Genomic DNA, 17880 nt, shown 5'->3' with positions numbered 1-17880 from the left:
TTACAGGGCTCTGCGGTTCTTCAGCTCTCCTCTTCCTTCCTCCACTGCGGTCACTGCTATACTTAAGCCAGTTCTTAATGTGGCTGTCGCACTCGCTGGCAGTGATATTTTGCGCTGCCGCAGCACCTGAACAGGTAACAGTTCTTGATCATTGAAAATACAATGCACTATTTCCAGGAGAATCAAAAAGTGTCTATTAAGCACACTGTATTTAATTTTTCTTTTACAATGACAGCAATGCAGTGGCATTCAGACACCTCTTATAGCTGCAGTGATTTTTAAAGCTGCAAAAGCCTTCTTTTGGCCTCCTCGGCCAAGCCAATTGTATTGGGTTGCCAGTGTGTCTGTGATGAGGTGACGCATTATTCTCCTGACCGCGTCCCCAGCATTCATCCCACCAAGTGCTGTAAGGTGTGTTGTCTACAGATAAGAACAGAAATGTACAGATGTATATAGATTTTATACAGTTAAGAACAAAATTATTCGTACCCCTGGCAAATATTAATTTAATGTTGATTTTCTCTCGACCAATATGTTTGTTCTGACTGAAAATGAAACTGCCACATGTCAAAAGGTTGCTTGACAATGTGGTAGAAACATGGAAATAGAAGCATTTTCATCTTTTTTTTTACATATGTATGAATTTTGTGTCCAAAATTATTCATACCTTTTTTTAGATAATGACTGGAAAGCCTTGTTTGGCTGTATGTTTTGGATCATTGTGTGGTTTAATGGCCCGATGCCGCCTATTGGGACGGGTTTCTCGGCAGACTGCCTGATTTTTTTTCCTCCAAAAATCTTACTGTAGCCCCTTGTTTTAGTGTTACCATTTACTTTGAGAAGGTCACCAGGTCCCATTGTCTGGAAAAAAACACCCCAAGCTAATACATTTCTATAATAGCTATTCTGCACTGTGGATATGGTGTTTTGATGGTTGACATTTGCAGCACATCCCAAAATGGACCACTTGGTCATCATGGATGCTGATCATGGATCACTCTTCTTAAAATGCACAACTCTGCTTAACCTTTTATAAGGACACACCTGAACAAAGAATATAGCTTTTGCTTGATTTTTAAATGGTTATGAACTAGGTTTCCAGACTAGATCTCCCTGAAATAAGATCTAGGTGGGCGGGGCTAGGCTAGCTGTCTAGAATCATTGTGAAGACATTGAGAGGCTTGGTATGTATTATGAGAACCATTTTGAGAGCTGTGATGACAAATAAACATGCTTCCAGTGATTATTTAAAAAGGGTATGAATAATTTTGGACATGCCATTTTTCATAAAAATGTTCAAAAAATATGAAAACTGATTCTACCACATTATCTTACAACATTTAGCCATGTAGAAGTGTCATTTTCAAACATATTGGTCAAGAGAAAATTAACATTAAATCAATATTTGCCAGGGGTATGAATACTTTTGTTCTTAACTGTATAGAATGTGTACTGTTGACAAAACATAATGCAGTTGGTTCCAAAGTATTCAACCAACGTGAAATTTTTCACCATGTTGTGGTCATCAATGTAGTCAAATACATACCATAGCTTTCTCCTGTGCTTTCTCTAATAACACATTCTCCACTCTCCTCAGATGTTCTTGTGTCTGAATTGGGAATGTGAATTCCTCTGGTAGAGAGGGCGCTGCTTGTGCTGGCTGCTTCTTAGCCAGGGCCTGGAGAAGGAGGGTGTTCTGGCGCACTTGCGCCTTTATCTCCTCCAAGGCCCTGAAAATTAGCTGGTCACGCTCTATAGGTAAGAAAGGTTTAATAGAAAAACAGAAACATTTCACATTGCTTTAGAAAGTGTTGTGACTTAAATGATTATGTTACACAAATGATATCATCAGTCATGTTGCAGACCAGCAAAATGTTTTGTACCGAATGTGTTTGTCACAGGCTGTGAGTAGGAGGTAGTGGGAGCACTCAAGACCGATGAAAACACCGGTGGTGGCTGGAGTACAGGCTGGAGTACAGGTAGCTGTTTGGAGGAGCCTGGTTTCGCAGGTGGTTTCACTGGTTGTTTCGCTGGTTGTTTTGCTGGTTGCTGGTTGGCGATGGAATGGCGTGGCTGAGGTAGAGCTTCAAACTGCTCCACCACTTTGGCAGAGGGCCTGCAGTATGACAACAGGACAACACCACAGGTATTAAAACATCAGTGAATCTTAGACTTTTGTTAATTTGTGTACTGTACGGTTCTTACATTCTAGGCCTTCTGAAACTTTCATCCTCAGAAGTGAGGGAGTCTTTCTTGGTGGCCCTCACCAGTTTCTTCCTGGCCGCTTCATAAGAATCTGTATTTGAGGGAAACATTTGTTAAACAAGGAACCATATTGCAGCATGTATAGAAATGAAATGAAGTTGCATTATGATGAATCATGTTATCTCTCTCTCTCTCTCTCTCTCTCTCTCTCTCTCTCTCTCTTTCTTTCTCTCTGTGTTTGTTTACAGGAGGGTCTCACCATATTTCTTCAGTACCCTGACAAAGAACTCCCCCCATGTCTCATCAGGATCCTCCTGATTCTGGACAGCCACCTTACCCCGTTGCATACTTTTGTATGGTGGCCAGAACGACACTTTTTGGTCGACACTCAGCCAGCTTGTGGGCACCACTTCAACCTCATTCTTTTCCGTAAATAGTACAATTGCGAACATGATCTGTAAACTGAAATGATGAACAGATGAACTTAGCTTTAACTAACTAACTTATTTATTTATTTATTTATTTATTTATTACTAACTAACTAACTTATTTATTCATTTATTTATTTATTACTAACTAAATTATTTATTTATTTATTTATTTATTTATTTATTACTAACTAACTCATTTATTTATTTATTTATTTATTTATTATGTATGGTTCAGTCGGTATATTGCAAAGCCATGTTTGACAGGCATTGCAACCATTTTGGCATCAATGGTTTTCTCTGACAAAGCCACCACCTCTACAGACAGTCCTTGAACAAAAGCAATATTCAAATTGAGGGAGTCAACTGGGGATGTGAAAAACGACTGTCTGTTTAAAAATTTCCGTCCCAAAAACTGTGTGCAGCCATCAGCATTGAACATTTTTTCAATTCTGAATATGCTGTGCCCACTCAAAACTATGTTGTTAGGCGCATGGACTGATAAAAAGAATTTGGGACAGGTGTAGTGAGAGAGTAGACTGTGGAACACTGGACTGACATTGACTGACTGACTGACACTGCTGTTTAGTTTTTGTTCAGCGATGCGTTTTACAATTTGCTGCAAAGGTTGGTTTGGCTTTCTGATCTTTCTTTTCAGTTGATGCAGAAAGTTTTCGAAAGGAAAGGCAGAAATTCTCTGCAAGGGGCCAAATTTTCTGACATCGTCTGCCAGGTGGATTAAGCTATGGACATTGTACACAATGAAATCGCCATAAATCACAGAGAAGTTTTGGACAAAGACTCTGATCACCTTCTCGGCGTAATCACAGTATGTTTTTGACAGCTGTGGGCTGCATAGAATGGTTATGCCCACATGCAGAAGGAGGAAGTGATCGTACATAACATCAGGCAGTTCGTTTTTGAGAGCAATGGGACCCGTATACAAAAGAAATGTCCGAAATTCAGTTGCTTTCCAACGGTCCACCTCTGTTAGGGATCTCCCTCTTCTATTGAACTCTTTTGGCAAGCTTTTTCCAAGTTCCACTATTTTTTGTGATATTGATGTTATTGTTCGGTTGCCAATTCTTGTGGGTAGTGGGCCTCGCATCCACAACCAAATGAGCTTTCTCACTACTCCCAAACACACTAAGTGCATGTAATCGAGCACAAATTGGGAGACCATGCCAATGTTGATGTCAGTGAGGGGACTTTCACCATCCTTGTGGTGATCACTTTGTAATTTGGCCTTAAAGCTCTCGTCTGTACGTGGTGCCGCCATTGTCTCAGGGAAGTTTAATCTGTTATTGCACCAAACACCCTCCTGAACACACCTCTCGCAGCCGTAATACGAATTATGATATTTTATGTTTTTGAGGAATGCTCTTGCTGGTGCATCGCATACAAAGGCCGAAATGATTATTTTGTGATTTTGTTGGTACATAACACCACTTGAGGAGATGACTGACATCTCCTCCACAAAATCGGAGAGATACTCTGCCAAATTTGATGGTTTTTTAAACCCAGAGTATAATGCCACAACGAAGGGAATTTGGTCTGGGTCTTCTTCAATTAATGCCAATATTGGCCAGAATTGGTTATTGCTACTTTTAAAAAGTGGCATGCCATCAATATTGATTTGCAGGTGGAGTGTTTGAGCGATTGTTAGGGTGGGACTGTCCTGCATCCTCACCAATACACCTTTAGCTAATCCAAAATAGTGCATGGAGCCCCCTGCTTTTTCTTCCACCTCTATGCTTTTAGGAGTTGACAAAAGTGTCCGACCATCTTTTGGGAGATCTGCATCGGGCAGGTGTTTGTTAAGGACAGCAAGAAGACTTGAAAGATGGCTGATTGGTGTGTTTGTTTCCACTGCCCACGCCTTTAAATCGTCACGTAATTTAATGTTGTCATATTCCTCATCAGGACTGTCAATGTCAATGTCAAAGTCCTCGTCTTGCATACAGTAATCGATATTTTGGATTTCCTCCAGACCACAGGTGGCGCTTATGTCCTCTAAACTAGAGCTAGTACTAACGTTACACCAGTCTCCTCCATCACAGCTGTCTAACGTTTCCGTCCCTGACATGTAGGAGTCGGAGCCATGGTCGGAGCAGTCGGAGTCGTGAGTAACGCTAACTTTTTCCACATTAAGTGATTGTAGCATAGAGACAATGGCCTCTGTATTTTTTTTTGTATGCCGTCTTAAAGACCTTTTTGATAGCAATTTGTTGCTCTCTGCCATTATTGTGACAGACAATAGCGTAAAGTTTACTAGATAACTGTTAGCATCAAGCAAGCTATAGCAGCTAGCGATATAGCTAACGTTAACGTAACCGTTTTCAGCTAACTTTAGCGAGCGAATCCGACTAACGCTAATTTACACAGTTATCGTTCTTGGTTTATGGTGTTGCGGTCTTGAAAGTGACCTTATAACCACTACTTTACCTGAATGTTGACCAAAACACCACAGTGTCTAATGTTAGACCAAAGTCTGTCGTTGGCGATCCCAGGTGAATTGAAAATCAGTTGATTTCAGTTAACTTTTATTCATACGCGCGCAGGTGTGTGTGTTACATCATAAGCACGAGAGCAACCTATATGTTCTATATTGTTGATGAACACAGTGGACCTTTTAACCTGTAATGTGTAGTGTAGCCTACAGTTTTTTTCTCCTACTCTCTCTGTGTGTGTGTGTGTGTGTGTGTGTGTGCTTTCAGACTCTGGAAAAATGTACTTATGAGGGCTTTATTTCCTTGAAGGTAACTATATTACACCCCCAGACACACACACATCAGTAGTCCTATGAGCTATGAGATGTCAGATTGTGTGTGTTGACACTGGAGGCACACTCACCTGTCTTATGTTCTTCAATGGAGGCTGAGGATGATGAAGACACTGTCTGTATGCTTGGAGTTGTGAGGGGAATTCTTGTAAACATGCACTACCAAAGTTTTAGCCTGATGAGCCAGACCTCACATCTTGATGTAGGACCATTCGCAGTGCTCAGTCCAAGGGGCGGGATAAACGGTTGTCTTTCAAATTCCCTCTGCACGCAATAGGATAGTGCTACAACCATGCATTTTCCCACCAGCGGAGCTAGTTGTTCAAACTTTTGCCAATTTAAACAAAGCTTAACTCGTGTCACGCTGTTCGCCAGCAGCAGCATCCATCTTCTTTGTTTTCAAGTAGCAGGGAATTCACGCAGAACAGTCGCAACTATGCCATCATTATGTTAAGTCCGCTTACTGATTCTATACACGATGTGATTGGCCTGACTGAAGTTGAATTTTTCCAACTCGCAAGCCAACGGAGAGTTGCTAGACTACCCTGGCAGCAAATTACATCACCTTGGCCGCTAGGGTGCGTCTAGATTTCTAGGCTACCAAAGTTTGGGATCACTTAGAAATTTCCATTCCACTCCATTATAGACAAAATACCAGCTGAGATCAATTACATTGTTTTTTTGTTTTTTTAATCAGTGCAACAGTTTTCAGGTTACACAGTATGCGCTTACATAATTGCAAAAGTGTTCTCTACTATTGTAGAAAGAAATGTCTTATCTCTAATGCAATATTTACATTGCCCATTATCAGCAACCATTCATCCAATGTTCCAAAGGCACATTCTGTTTACTAATATATAATTTCTCTGTTTCAGTAGCATCTGTTTCCTGTTACCAGCGTAACACAACACAGACTGTTTTTCTGCCGTGTATTCAGGGCACAGGCAGCTAGCGGATAGTGAGGCGATGTTTTAGCTTAGAAACTGCGTGACATGTCAACAACGTTTGTATTTACTTGTCACAGCCTGGCATACTGTGTTCATTATTCCATACATCTGATGTGTAGGCTAACTGCTGAACTATGAGGTCCGACAAGGGACCAGGGCTATAGGCTACAGTCAGGGCTACCCTGCTGAAAAAAAACAGCCTGACCAGCTTAAGGTGGTTTGCTGGTTGACCAGCTTGTTTGACCACCCTATGATGGTTGACCTGCTAGACCAGCAAAACTCATGCGACAACATAGCTTCGGCTGGTTTACCCAGCTTGCGATGGTAATTCAGCTGGTTTTGCTTGTCGTATCATCTCAAGTCATTTTAGCTGGTGTTGCCGGTCTACATTGCTGATTTATCTGGCCATGCCAGGTTATGTTGGTCATTCTAGTAAACCAGTATGACCGCCTTACACACACAGTATGCACTTACATAATTGCAAAACTGTTCTCTACTGTTGTAGAAAGAAATGGCTTATTTTTAATGCAATATCTACATTGCCCATTATCAGCAACCATTTATCCAATGTTCTAAAAGCACACTCTGTTTACTAATCTAATATCATTTCTCTGTTTCAGAAGCATCCATTTCCTGTTGTTACCAGCACCATGCCATGTATGTCGCTCTGCATTATCCACATGTACACTGACCAATCACTGACTTGTTTCTTGCTGGGCATTTTTTATAACAGTGATAAACATTAAAAACATGAAAAGCATGAATATTTCTTTCAAACAACACAACTTGTGGTGAAGTCAGAGTATGCTTCCAATCAATCATTACACAACAGTGAAAAAAGTTCAAAATATAGTTTTCAATATAGATCGACAGATAGATACTTTATTGATCCCCAAGGGGAAATTCAATTCAATAAGAACCTAGACAAGATAAATTCATATATTGAAATTGGTCAATTGTTATTTCCATTGAATATTTTTATTTAAGTACACCAAGTAAGTACAGAAACCACTGTAAATGTGCCTTTGGCCTATTTGATCCATGCTTGCAAATACACACACCTTCAGCTGTGTTGCTGTGTGTGTGTGTTAGAGGGTGATTGACTAAATAGCACCACTGTACATTGTAAAATGAGTGTGACAAACATGTAATGCAACTTTTTTGTTTGTTTTTAAAATCCATGCTATCTATTTCTCTGTCTAATGTATATTTTTTTGTTTCTATCTGGTCCATTCAGGTGCTCTCTGCAGCTCAGAATGAGATTGGCTGGGACTTAATGGCACGCTACTGGGAAAGTGATTACTCACTCATGAGTGAAATAGTGATCTCGTATACTGTGAAATGCCAGTATTAAATAAATGATGGGCTTGTAAACATTGGGTTTGTGTCATGGTTTTCAGCAACAAACATACTTTACATGAAACTGTAAGATGACATTCACTTAAATTGTGAGTTATTAGGGGGAAGGCTGAAGTCATTTGACAAATTAACTTTGTCTAATACAAAGATTTACTTGTTTGTATTAGGTGTAATTGCAGTGGCACATTATGATACACATTTAAATAATGCCCAGTCAGACATAAGGAATTTTCTATCAGAAAAACTTTATTGGACCATGGCAGTCATATTTTATGGTGAGGTCACGGGCAACTCCAACTGAAATATCTGATGTTACATGATTAGTGCTTGGATCTCATCTAGCCTATAACCAGAAAGTTGGACATCAGTTCCACCATGAATAGCCTAACTGCTTAACAGTTATACCCATTAGAGTGGAACTTCTAATGGGTGAGCTATAGTATACTTTTTGCTGGAGTTGCGATAGCTTGACCTATTTGGGAAATGCACTCTTTTTCAGTGACTTCTGTGGGTATACTTAGTTACTTATTGGTCATAGGAATAAGTTGGCTACTGCTTTTCTTGATTGCATGTGGGAAAACAAATATCCTAGTCTTACAAACAGAAGCAGGTATGTATAATCTACACACCTATGGCTGAAAAAGTTAAGGTTCATTTAGCAAATGTTATTTTGTAGTATTAAAAAAGATTGTTTTATAATTTATCACGTAATTAGCACGTTTAAGATAATCACTGCAGTTGCAAACAGCCGGTCGGTGGACTGCCGTTGGCGTGACTGTGTTTCAACGTTGTAAATCCTCTTGTTTTAAGAGGCCTTTAAGAGGTCTTACAAACTTCTAAAATTATCTCACAAATGCAATAAATAATAATAATAAATAATAAAACCCGAAATCTTGCGTTGTTGACATTCGCTGCAGTTGCAGCCAGTCGGTGGACTGCCGTTGGCGTGACTGTGTTTCAACGTTGTAGATCCTCTAAATATTTTTGTTTGACGCAGCTTGTCGCAGAACAATCCAACATTCTATAAACCAACATTCTATATACAATTGCTTGAGGCGCTGCGGTTGTTGTGACATTGTTTCAACGTTGAAATTCCACCTCCGACACTGCCAACCAATGGCAACGTTGTGACAACGTGTGCTTGCTATCTGGGACGTTATTTACTGAGTGTTTTATTTACTTTTATGGCCTGTTGTGCAGGTGAGTTTAGCTCACTTCATCACTTCAGCTGTGCACTTCATCTCTCCCTGAGTGTTGGTGACACGCCCATTTTTGGCCCTGTACTGTGCTGTGGTTCATGGACTCGTATGCTTTCAGAAAAATAAAGTGTCTAATATCTGTAAGCGTTTGCCTGAAATTTGATCACAAATTCAATCTTATTACAGAAGCGATCATGAAATGGAAGCCAGAGCTGGAAGAGGAGGTGGAGCTCCTGATAGCTGAGGTCTTAAAACATGCCCCTGCAGCCCACACCAAAAGTTTAAGGTGAGTTGAAACGAGAGAGGCAAATATCCCTCTAAATCAATTATACGAACATGCCGACTATTAGGGAACAATTATCATATTTTTGTACACCACCTCAAAATGATATGCAGATCCATGCCCTACTTTATAAGCTTGTTCACAAGACGTGGTTACTCGTCTTCATCTTCAAGCAATAACCTTGGCGGCTCGACACCATTTACACGACGCTGTTTTGTTTTTTTTTAAACCGGTTATTATTTTCCCCTGTCATGATTTATGTGCGCAATGTATCAGCCTTTTGTGGCCAAGTTACTGAAGCACACCATTAGCTTAACTTAGTGAAACATTAGCTAAGCTTACTACAACCTATGACTGACGCATGCTAATGTTTTCTCCAATAGTGCTCAGACCTAATGCAATACGTAGGCCTAAGCATTTGAAATTCCACATAAGTCACATACCTTGAAAATGAACTTTAGTACTTTAACAGCTGAATTGAAAACCGAATTGCATGTAGTCTCCTTATTTCATGCGACAGCTTAACAAACTGTTTCAACAATGTTTTGTCTTCTACGCGAATTAGGCCTAAATGTGAAGCCTCTGCACGGCCCGCGGCGCCATCGACTGGTCTGGCATATGCACTACAGTACTTTTAGCCGTTTTATCCTTACCGGTAGGCCTATCGTTAAAGGTGTGAAAGCGGTAAGAGGAAATACACCCGATGGTTTTGTGTAGACATAGCCCAATTCTAGGCGAGACATCTTAGTGCAACAAGCTACAAAACTCCAAAACAATGAAGCTTATAGCCAAAAACGCATGAAATCATGGTTCACTAACATTACAGCTATAGCAGCAATGTAAACTGTAGGCCTACAGTTTAGCTGCAATATGCTGGTGAATCAACACAAGATTATCTCCATGTTTATAAAGTAACTGTCAGACGTCGTACATTAAATGTGCATACCATATACCGAATCATACCGCGACCATTTCACTCTCACACTCGCGTTATATCAACGCATTTACAATCCTCAATAATGCTTCTAATGAGCACAGACTGATAACAGTATGAACTAAACTTAACAAAGGAGCAGTATCAATACTTACGGCCGGGTAGGCTATCTGAACGCACAGTTATAATAATAATATTAATACAGAAACACCATCCGCATCTCCAGTCCACTGCTCCGTTATTCCCGCGACTTGGTAGCCTACCGTCGGCGCCGGCATCCTCACACTTGATCTAGGCTACAAGTGCAAGGGCGAAGGAATGACCCAGCAGCAGCAAAAAAGTCTAGCGTAACCAGCTATTAGCATATATTTAAGTTTTGACTAAATGTAAAATGACTGTTGACTGAATGTAAAATTAATATAAATGCACTCACCTGTTCTCTTTTATTTGTTCTTCACAGGGTCGGATGGAACCGCAGGTGGAAGACCATCGCAAAATTGAATTTCCACATTATTTTAAATAAAATATCATTTGTTAGTGTACAGTTGTCTTTTCTTTTGAATAGGCTCAACATTAGCAACAGCCAGTCAAAATGCAGGTAAAATATGAATGTGGCTTGTCTAGGCTATCTCAACTAGATTTTGTGCGTGGCAGTCATAAATTGATACTTGTTAGTGCAGCTGTCTTGAATAGGCTTGGGGTCAACATTAGCAACAGCCACCAGCCAGAATGCAGGTATATGAATGTGACTAGATTTTGTGGATTCTATGGGCAAATGAGGACTGCACATGCAGATCCGCCCTAACGTGCTGGCGACATTATGGCAACCTTTCTCAGGAAGGTTGCTACAATGTCGCCAGTATGTCTTTTGGTTGCCGCGACGTGGAGGTTACGTGCGAGAAACGTTGCCAAGATATGTTGCGGCAACGTAATCGCGTCTTTCACCCGCACGTATCGGCAACGTTAGAACTTACGTGGCGGCAACGTATGTTTGGTAATAAAGTTACGTAACCGCCACGTAACGGCGACGTAACTGTGTTAGCTGGGACATCACTTAGCTCAAGCTACGTTAGCCAGCCTGTCAACTGGAATGACTAGAGAGGAAGCTAACTAACTAGCATACATGGCGATCAGCAAGCGGCAAAACGATAATTCAATAATTTCACGACGAGGGACATACAGTTGGATGAAAAGGTAAATAGGCTAATCTTACATAGCCTACCAACTTAATTTCTCTTAGAAATCGATCCATTTTCTTAACTGTTGGCTACTTTACAATCAGTGCCCCTGCTCAGCTTCGTAAATCAAAGCACCAATTACCACCCCTTTCGTTCGAAAATTCTAAAACAACGATGTTTTTTAATACCTCAAAATAACATTTGATAAATGAACCTTACATTTTTCAGTAGCCATAGGTGTGTAGATTTAAACCAAATCTGGTTTGGTTCTTACCGGGGCTTTTACTGCCTGAAATATCCGATTTTGTTTACCACGCTCAGAGTTTAATGCTGGGCTGGTGGGTGCCTATTTTCCATCTGTCAAATTTGTTGGAAGCTAAATTATTATGAATAAATGTATAGCCTTACTCATCATATTTTGCATTTCTCAACACGATTTATGACAGTTGGGGAATTCAGGGTATAAGAAAAGGTTAGATATATATTTTTTTTATACTGTAAGAAACTTTTAAATCTGGACCGATATCATTAAGTTATATGACAGTTGTGTTGCGTTCAGTCCAAGATGGCGGAGCTGCAGCTCGGTTATGGGTGCGTTTGTTGCAATGGGACGTTCTATTGAGTTTCGCCTCTTGTTACTTCTATACTCTTTGCTACCCCTAGTGATCAAAAATTGAAATGGACCCCAACTCATAGTGCCCCCTAGTGGCCGCCATCTTGAATTCAAATATGGCTACCATTCTTAATAGAATTGTTGATACAACTTCAAAATTAAACAAGATAAAAAAAAGTATTTTAAGTTCTAACACTCAATTTTTAGGGTCAAGGAAGCTATTGACATGATTTCCAAACAAACTTGATGTTGGCCATTTTGAAATCCAATATGGTGGATACCAAATGTGAAAATATAGACCATCTCTATTGTTATTCATGATAGAAATATCATTAAAAAACAATTTCAAAGTTGGAACAATCATTTTATCACATGACAACCTTAATAATATACAAGGCATCAAGTATAATCTGGTAAGATTCCAATATGGCCACTATGTGTAAGAAAATAAGCCAATTATTCTATATTTTGGTTAAATGAAGTAACTACCTACATCATCAATAAATTCTTATTCTACCTTCTTCTCTTTCTGAGCAAACCTTAACTCTTACTATACAAAATAAAACACATCAGATCTCAATGGGGAAAAAACATCACACTGGATATCTACATTACATTACATTTGGCTGACGCATTTTTGGCCAAAGCGACTTACAACCTGGCAATTTAAAAAGGTAGAGTACAATAGGGAAAAGTGCATCAGTGAGTGCTGTTTTTATATAGTCAAGTCAGGTGGTAAGTGCTAGAATTAGCTAGTTGTAAGTAGTGCTATGAGAGGAGATATTCTCTGAAGAGCTGGGTCTTCAGGAGTTTTTTGAAGATGGAGAAGATGTCCCTGCTCTAGTAGCGCGTTCTACCAATGAGGAACAACAGATGAAAAAAGCTGGGATTGACCTGAGCGTACCGGTGGCAGAGCTAGACAATGTTTGTCTGAAGTGCGCAACGGTCAGGGGGGACCAAGGGGTCATCAGGTGGAAAGAACAGATAAAGCTGTGTGTCATCTGCATAGCAGTGGTATGAAAAGCTGTGCGAATGGATAATCTGTCCCAAAGAAGTGGTGTTGATAGCAAAGAGAAGGGGGCCCAGTACTGAGCCCAGGGGGACCCCTATGGTGGGAGGCTAAGGTGCAGACAGCTGTCCAAGCCATGATACGTTAAACGAGCATCCTGTGAGGTAGGATTCAAACTGATATGGACTGGGTAATATGTTAGGAACAAAAGGATGCCACTTTGTTATTTGGGAATGAAAATTATCAATCCACAGAGGACTGAATTCAAAGACCCCCGAAAATCTAAGTGGAAAAAATGACGCGGCAAGCTCGTCCATTTTGCTTGAATATCAGCACAGCAACTCATGATGGCACTCAGTAGTTCATATGGCCCAGACATGCTTGATGGCATCGGGGCATGCTCCTAATGAAACGGCAGATGATGTCCTGGGGGATCTGCTCCCAAATGTGGACATGGCCATCACTGAGCTCCCTGAGAGTCGGTGGTGCAACCTGTTAGATGGACCAAAATATAATGTCCCAGCATGTGTTCAATCGGATTTAAGTCAGGGGAGTGTGGGGGGACAGTCAATGGTATCAATGCCTTCATCCTCCAGGAACTGCCTGCACATTCTCACTACATGTGTCCAGCCATTGCTGTGCACCAGGAGGAACCCAGGGCCCACTGCACCAATACAGGGTCAGACAATGGGTCTGAAGTTTTCATCCTGATGCCTGAGAGCAGTGAGGGTGCAGTTGTCTTGCCCGTAGAGGTGTGTGCGTCCTTCCAAGGATATCCCTCCCCAGACCATCACTGGCCCACCACCAAACCAGTCATGCTGAATGATGTTGCAGGCAGCATTACATTCTCCAAGACATTTTCAGACGTCACATGTGCTCAGGGTGAACCTGGTCTCATTTGTGAAAAGCACAGGGCGTCAATGGTGAACCTGCCAATTTTGTATTCTATGGCAAATGCCAATTGAGCTGCACGGTGCTGGGCAGTGAGCATAGGTCCTTCCAGAGGCCATCGGGCCCTCAGGCCACCTTCATGAAGTCTGACATTGTGGTCAGAGACATTCACACCAGCGGCCTGGAGGAGGTCATTTTGTAGGGCTCTGGCAGGGCTCCTACTGTTTGTTGTTGCACAAAGGAGCAGATACTGGTGCTGCTGCTGGGTTAAGGACCCTCTACCATCCTGCCCAGCTCTCCTAGAGCAACTGTCTCCTGGAATCTCCTACATGCTCTTGAGACTGCGCTGGGAGACACAGCAATCCTTCTGGCAATGGAACGTATTAGTGTGCCATTCTGGAGGAGTTGAACTACCTGTGCAACGTTTGTAGGCTCCAGGTACTGGCTTATGCTGACCCTAGCCAAATGTGAAACTAGAGAAAAATCAGTCAAGGAGGATAAAGATGAATAATTGTATAATTTGCCACCACCTCTAAAACCATTCCTGTTTTTACAGACCTATCTCCCTTCTTCCTTTCTTGTCAAAGTTTTTGGAGAAAGTGGTCTTCAAGCAAGTCTTGGACTTACTATATCAGAACAACCTGCTAGACCCTATGCAGTCTGTTTTCAAGAGTCATTCTACTGAAACTGCTTTTATGTCTGTGACCGAAGCATTGAGAGTAGCTAAGTCTTCATCTAAGTTGCTAAGTCATTAGTATTCCTTCTACTAGACTTATCTGCAGCCTTCGATACTGTTAATCATGACATTCTCCTTTCTACACTATCTGAACTGGGATGTCTAGGAAAGTCCTTGACTGGTTTAAATCCTACCTTAAAGGGCACATGACTTCACCACAGGTGTGCCTCATAAGGTATTACATATTTAAATTAGCTTCATTGACAGGCATAATAATTTTATGGGATTCAAAATGTTAAACTACAATAAAACAAAATGGATCTTTTCAAACAATCACTATGAGCATTTTCAAACAATCACTATGAGCATAAGCACTTTAGCATACCCACCCACCTCAATTGGATTAGGCTGTAGGACAGTAGGATGTGTTGGACTGGTTATGTACTAATTTATCTAACTTTGACTGGGTGTATGTACTAATTTATCTAACTCTAGGATAGAAGACAAAAAAACTCATTTCCCAAAAGGCAGCATATGTTTCTTTAAGAGACTTGACAGACGCTAGCATCCATGGGTTTTAGCCTCCTTGCTAGCATGCCAACCTCTAGGGGGCAAATTAGAAGGATTGAGCCCAGGCAAGTGCAGGGTTTAGTCACACAGTCGAAACTTCACACATAGCCTAAACGCACCCCAGTTTTTGACTCAGTGTCAGAATGTATGGCTACTTCCTTAAAATCCAACATGTCTGCCATTTTAATTATGCATGATTGTCTCATTATGTATTTCATAATGCTGAAAGATGGCTATAGACACGTCATATTATGTGTTAAAAGCAGCATAGCATTATAAATGTAGAAAAAAGGGCATATTTTGGTGGCCATATTTGAAGTCAAGATAGGGGCCACTAGGGGGCGCTATGTGTTGGGGTCCATTTCAATTTTTGATCACTAGGGGTAGTACTATACCTGTACCAAGTTTCGTGCTTTCTGCAAAAACTGAACGATTCAGGTAAAAATCTGGCCTTAGCCGCTGTACTATTACAAGCATAGACTGTATGAAATAACGTTAATGTTTGCTCACACCACGTTTTGCTCGAAAGCTGCACAGATCCGCCCACTGCATTTCAAATTCAAACAGCCATGTTATTGGTCAACTGGACTGCCATTTAACTGTGTTGCCTATAAATTTAACAAAATGCCAAATTCATCCTCTCACAACCTCTACTACATCACAAACGTATAGGCTACTATCTTACTAAGACACAAAATCAACAAAAGAAAAAATATTATTTGATGACCAAAACTGATAGATCAGTATGTCTCTAGGCTAGGTTATTGCACATTGCCATCCATGCGGCTGACAGTGTATCAGGCCTAAAAGCTACACACATTAGTATTTTATTAAAGGCGAGATGACTATGAAACTATACAAACAATGTATTAGGCCTACCAAAAAAATATACTTTCCATAAGTACACTATATTACAACTCTAAGTATTAGCAATTTAATACTCTTAAACTAAATAAACTTCTTTACCATTTAAAATACACTAACAACAAAGTACACTTTTAAAAAGTACATTACAAAAACACTTTGAATATTGCACAATAAGTATATTTAATTTTAGTACACTGAAGTTGAACTTAACATCTACTTTGAAGTATACTTTCTAAAAGTACACATTAAACATACTTTACATAAAGTACAAAACGTGTAAGCATACTTGCTTTATACTTCATGTACTTTAATCATATTTCTAACACACTAAAGTATACTACTTTTTTACCTGGGTTTTCATTGTGTGAAATTGTGCACCAGCCTGTGCACAGCGACAGCAAAGAGAGAATCGCTGGCTGCACGCGCACGTCACTTGCACGCGCATGCGCAAACGCGCCCGCGCGCGTCGCGGTCAGGGGGAGGGGGGGCCTATTTTGATATTGTGCACAGGGGCCCATATTTGTTTAATCCGTCCCTGCCGGAGTTTCCGGAAGTAAGAATTCAATGCAATTTCTCCATTGACAATTCGGGTATAAGCCATAAAAACTTAACTGCACATGGTAGACTCAAAACCAGCTACGGCTGTACTAAGCGATTGTGTATGCTCATATAGACGCCAAAAGTTCATGGGGCACTAACCTCGTTTTGAGATAAATGTCTTTTATTCGCGATGTCTTGGATAAGTACTTCATTACCCACAATCCTGAACAATCCTAGCCTCGTGAGACCATCCTGATCTCGCGAGCTTCAGGGTTTCACTCGCAGATCAGTCTGGATACTTTCTGTTAAAGAAAATTTGGAGCAGTTCACCAAACGAACGTCCAATCAGCGTTGGCTTTGAGGCGGGTTGAGGTGTGACGCAACGAACAACATGACGGCATCCACAGAGATGAGCATAGCTATCGCGCAAGTTTTATTCAAATTAGAAAGTATTCCTGGGTAAACTGTGAAGCTATGAGTCTCAGCCATGCAGCTGGGAGGAATGAACTACACAGACATCCTCCACGGCTGATTCCAGTTCATAATGGAGGAATATACTATCTTCAGAAGTGTAGGGCCTACCGTGAAAACTTGATGGGAATTGTCTTTGATTAGGTTCATAAATGGTAAGTTAAAACATCTTAACGTTTGTCACGTTACCTAACTTAATTGTATGTTAAACGGCATTAGAAGAATACTTTGTTCATCTAATTGGTTGATTTGGCCCGTCGATAACCAACAAAGGTGGTGATAGACAGATGGTTTATCCAATCAGCTAACCAGTATGTCCGCCCCTTCCCAAAAGTTCTTCAATGAAAAGTTCCCAGATGGATATGCGGAGCAAATCCATCTGGCGGAGTCAGGTTAGAACAATCCCACAGCGATGCCTCTGATTGGTGGAAAGGCCGTTAAGGTCATAGTTTGAAACTTTATCAGCGAAAATTATTGACAAAGATGGCGGAGTCTTTTACTGCCTATGGCGAAAATCTTAATGTGAATAAAAACTTTCTAGACAAACATTGGTACTTGTATCAACAAGGATTGTGGTTTATATCTCCCAGTGAAATCACGACACATAATTACGTTATGGTCTATAGAAAATGTTACACAACATTTTCACCTTTTCATTGTCCATACACATACATAGTATTCATCATTTTGTGTGAACACTTGAAAAATGACACAGAGTAGGCTACTATTACTACTACTCTGCTAACAATCTAACTTTGCTACCTAAACAAGCCTATCTGATCTTATTTCTTGTGTCTTATTTCTTCAGACTTGTGGATGGAATGAGCCTGCAAGAGCACAGGAACCTCACCACACAGTTGCTATAGTGAGGCAGCCAGGTCTGGTATTTGATGCATCAGTGCAGACATGTCGTCCCCCCACCTGTGCC

The sequence above is a fragment of the Alosa pseudoharengus genome, unplaced genomic scaffold (assembly GCF_046254945.1).
Source record: "Alosa pseudoharengus isolate Yale_2024_CS ecotype anadromous, Long Island Sound unplaced genomic scaffold, YU_APseudo_1.1 YU_APseudo_1.1_scf_21, whole genome shotgun sequence".
Classification (NCBI taxonomy): Eukaryota; Metazoa; Chordata; class Actinopteri; order Clupeiformes; family Clupeidae; genus Alosa; species Alosa pseudoharengus.
Note: the sequence above shows the minus strand (reverse complement) of the source record.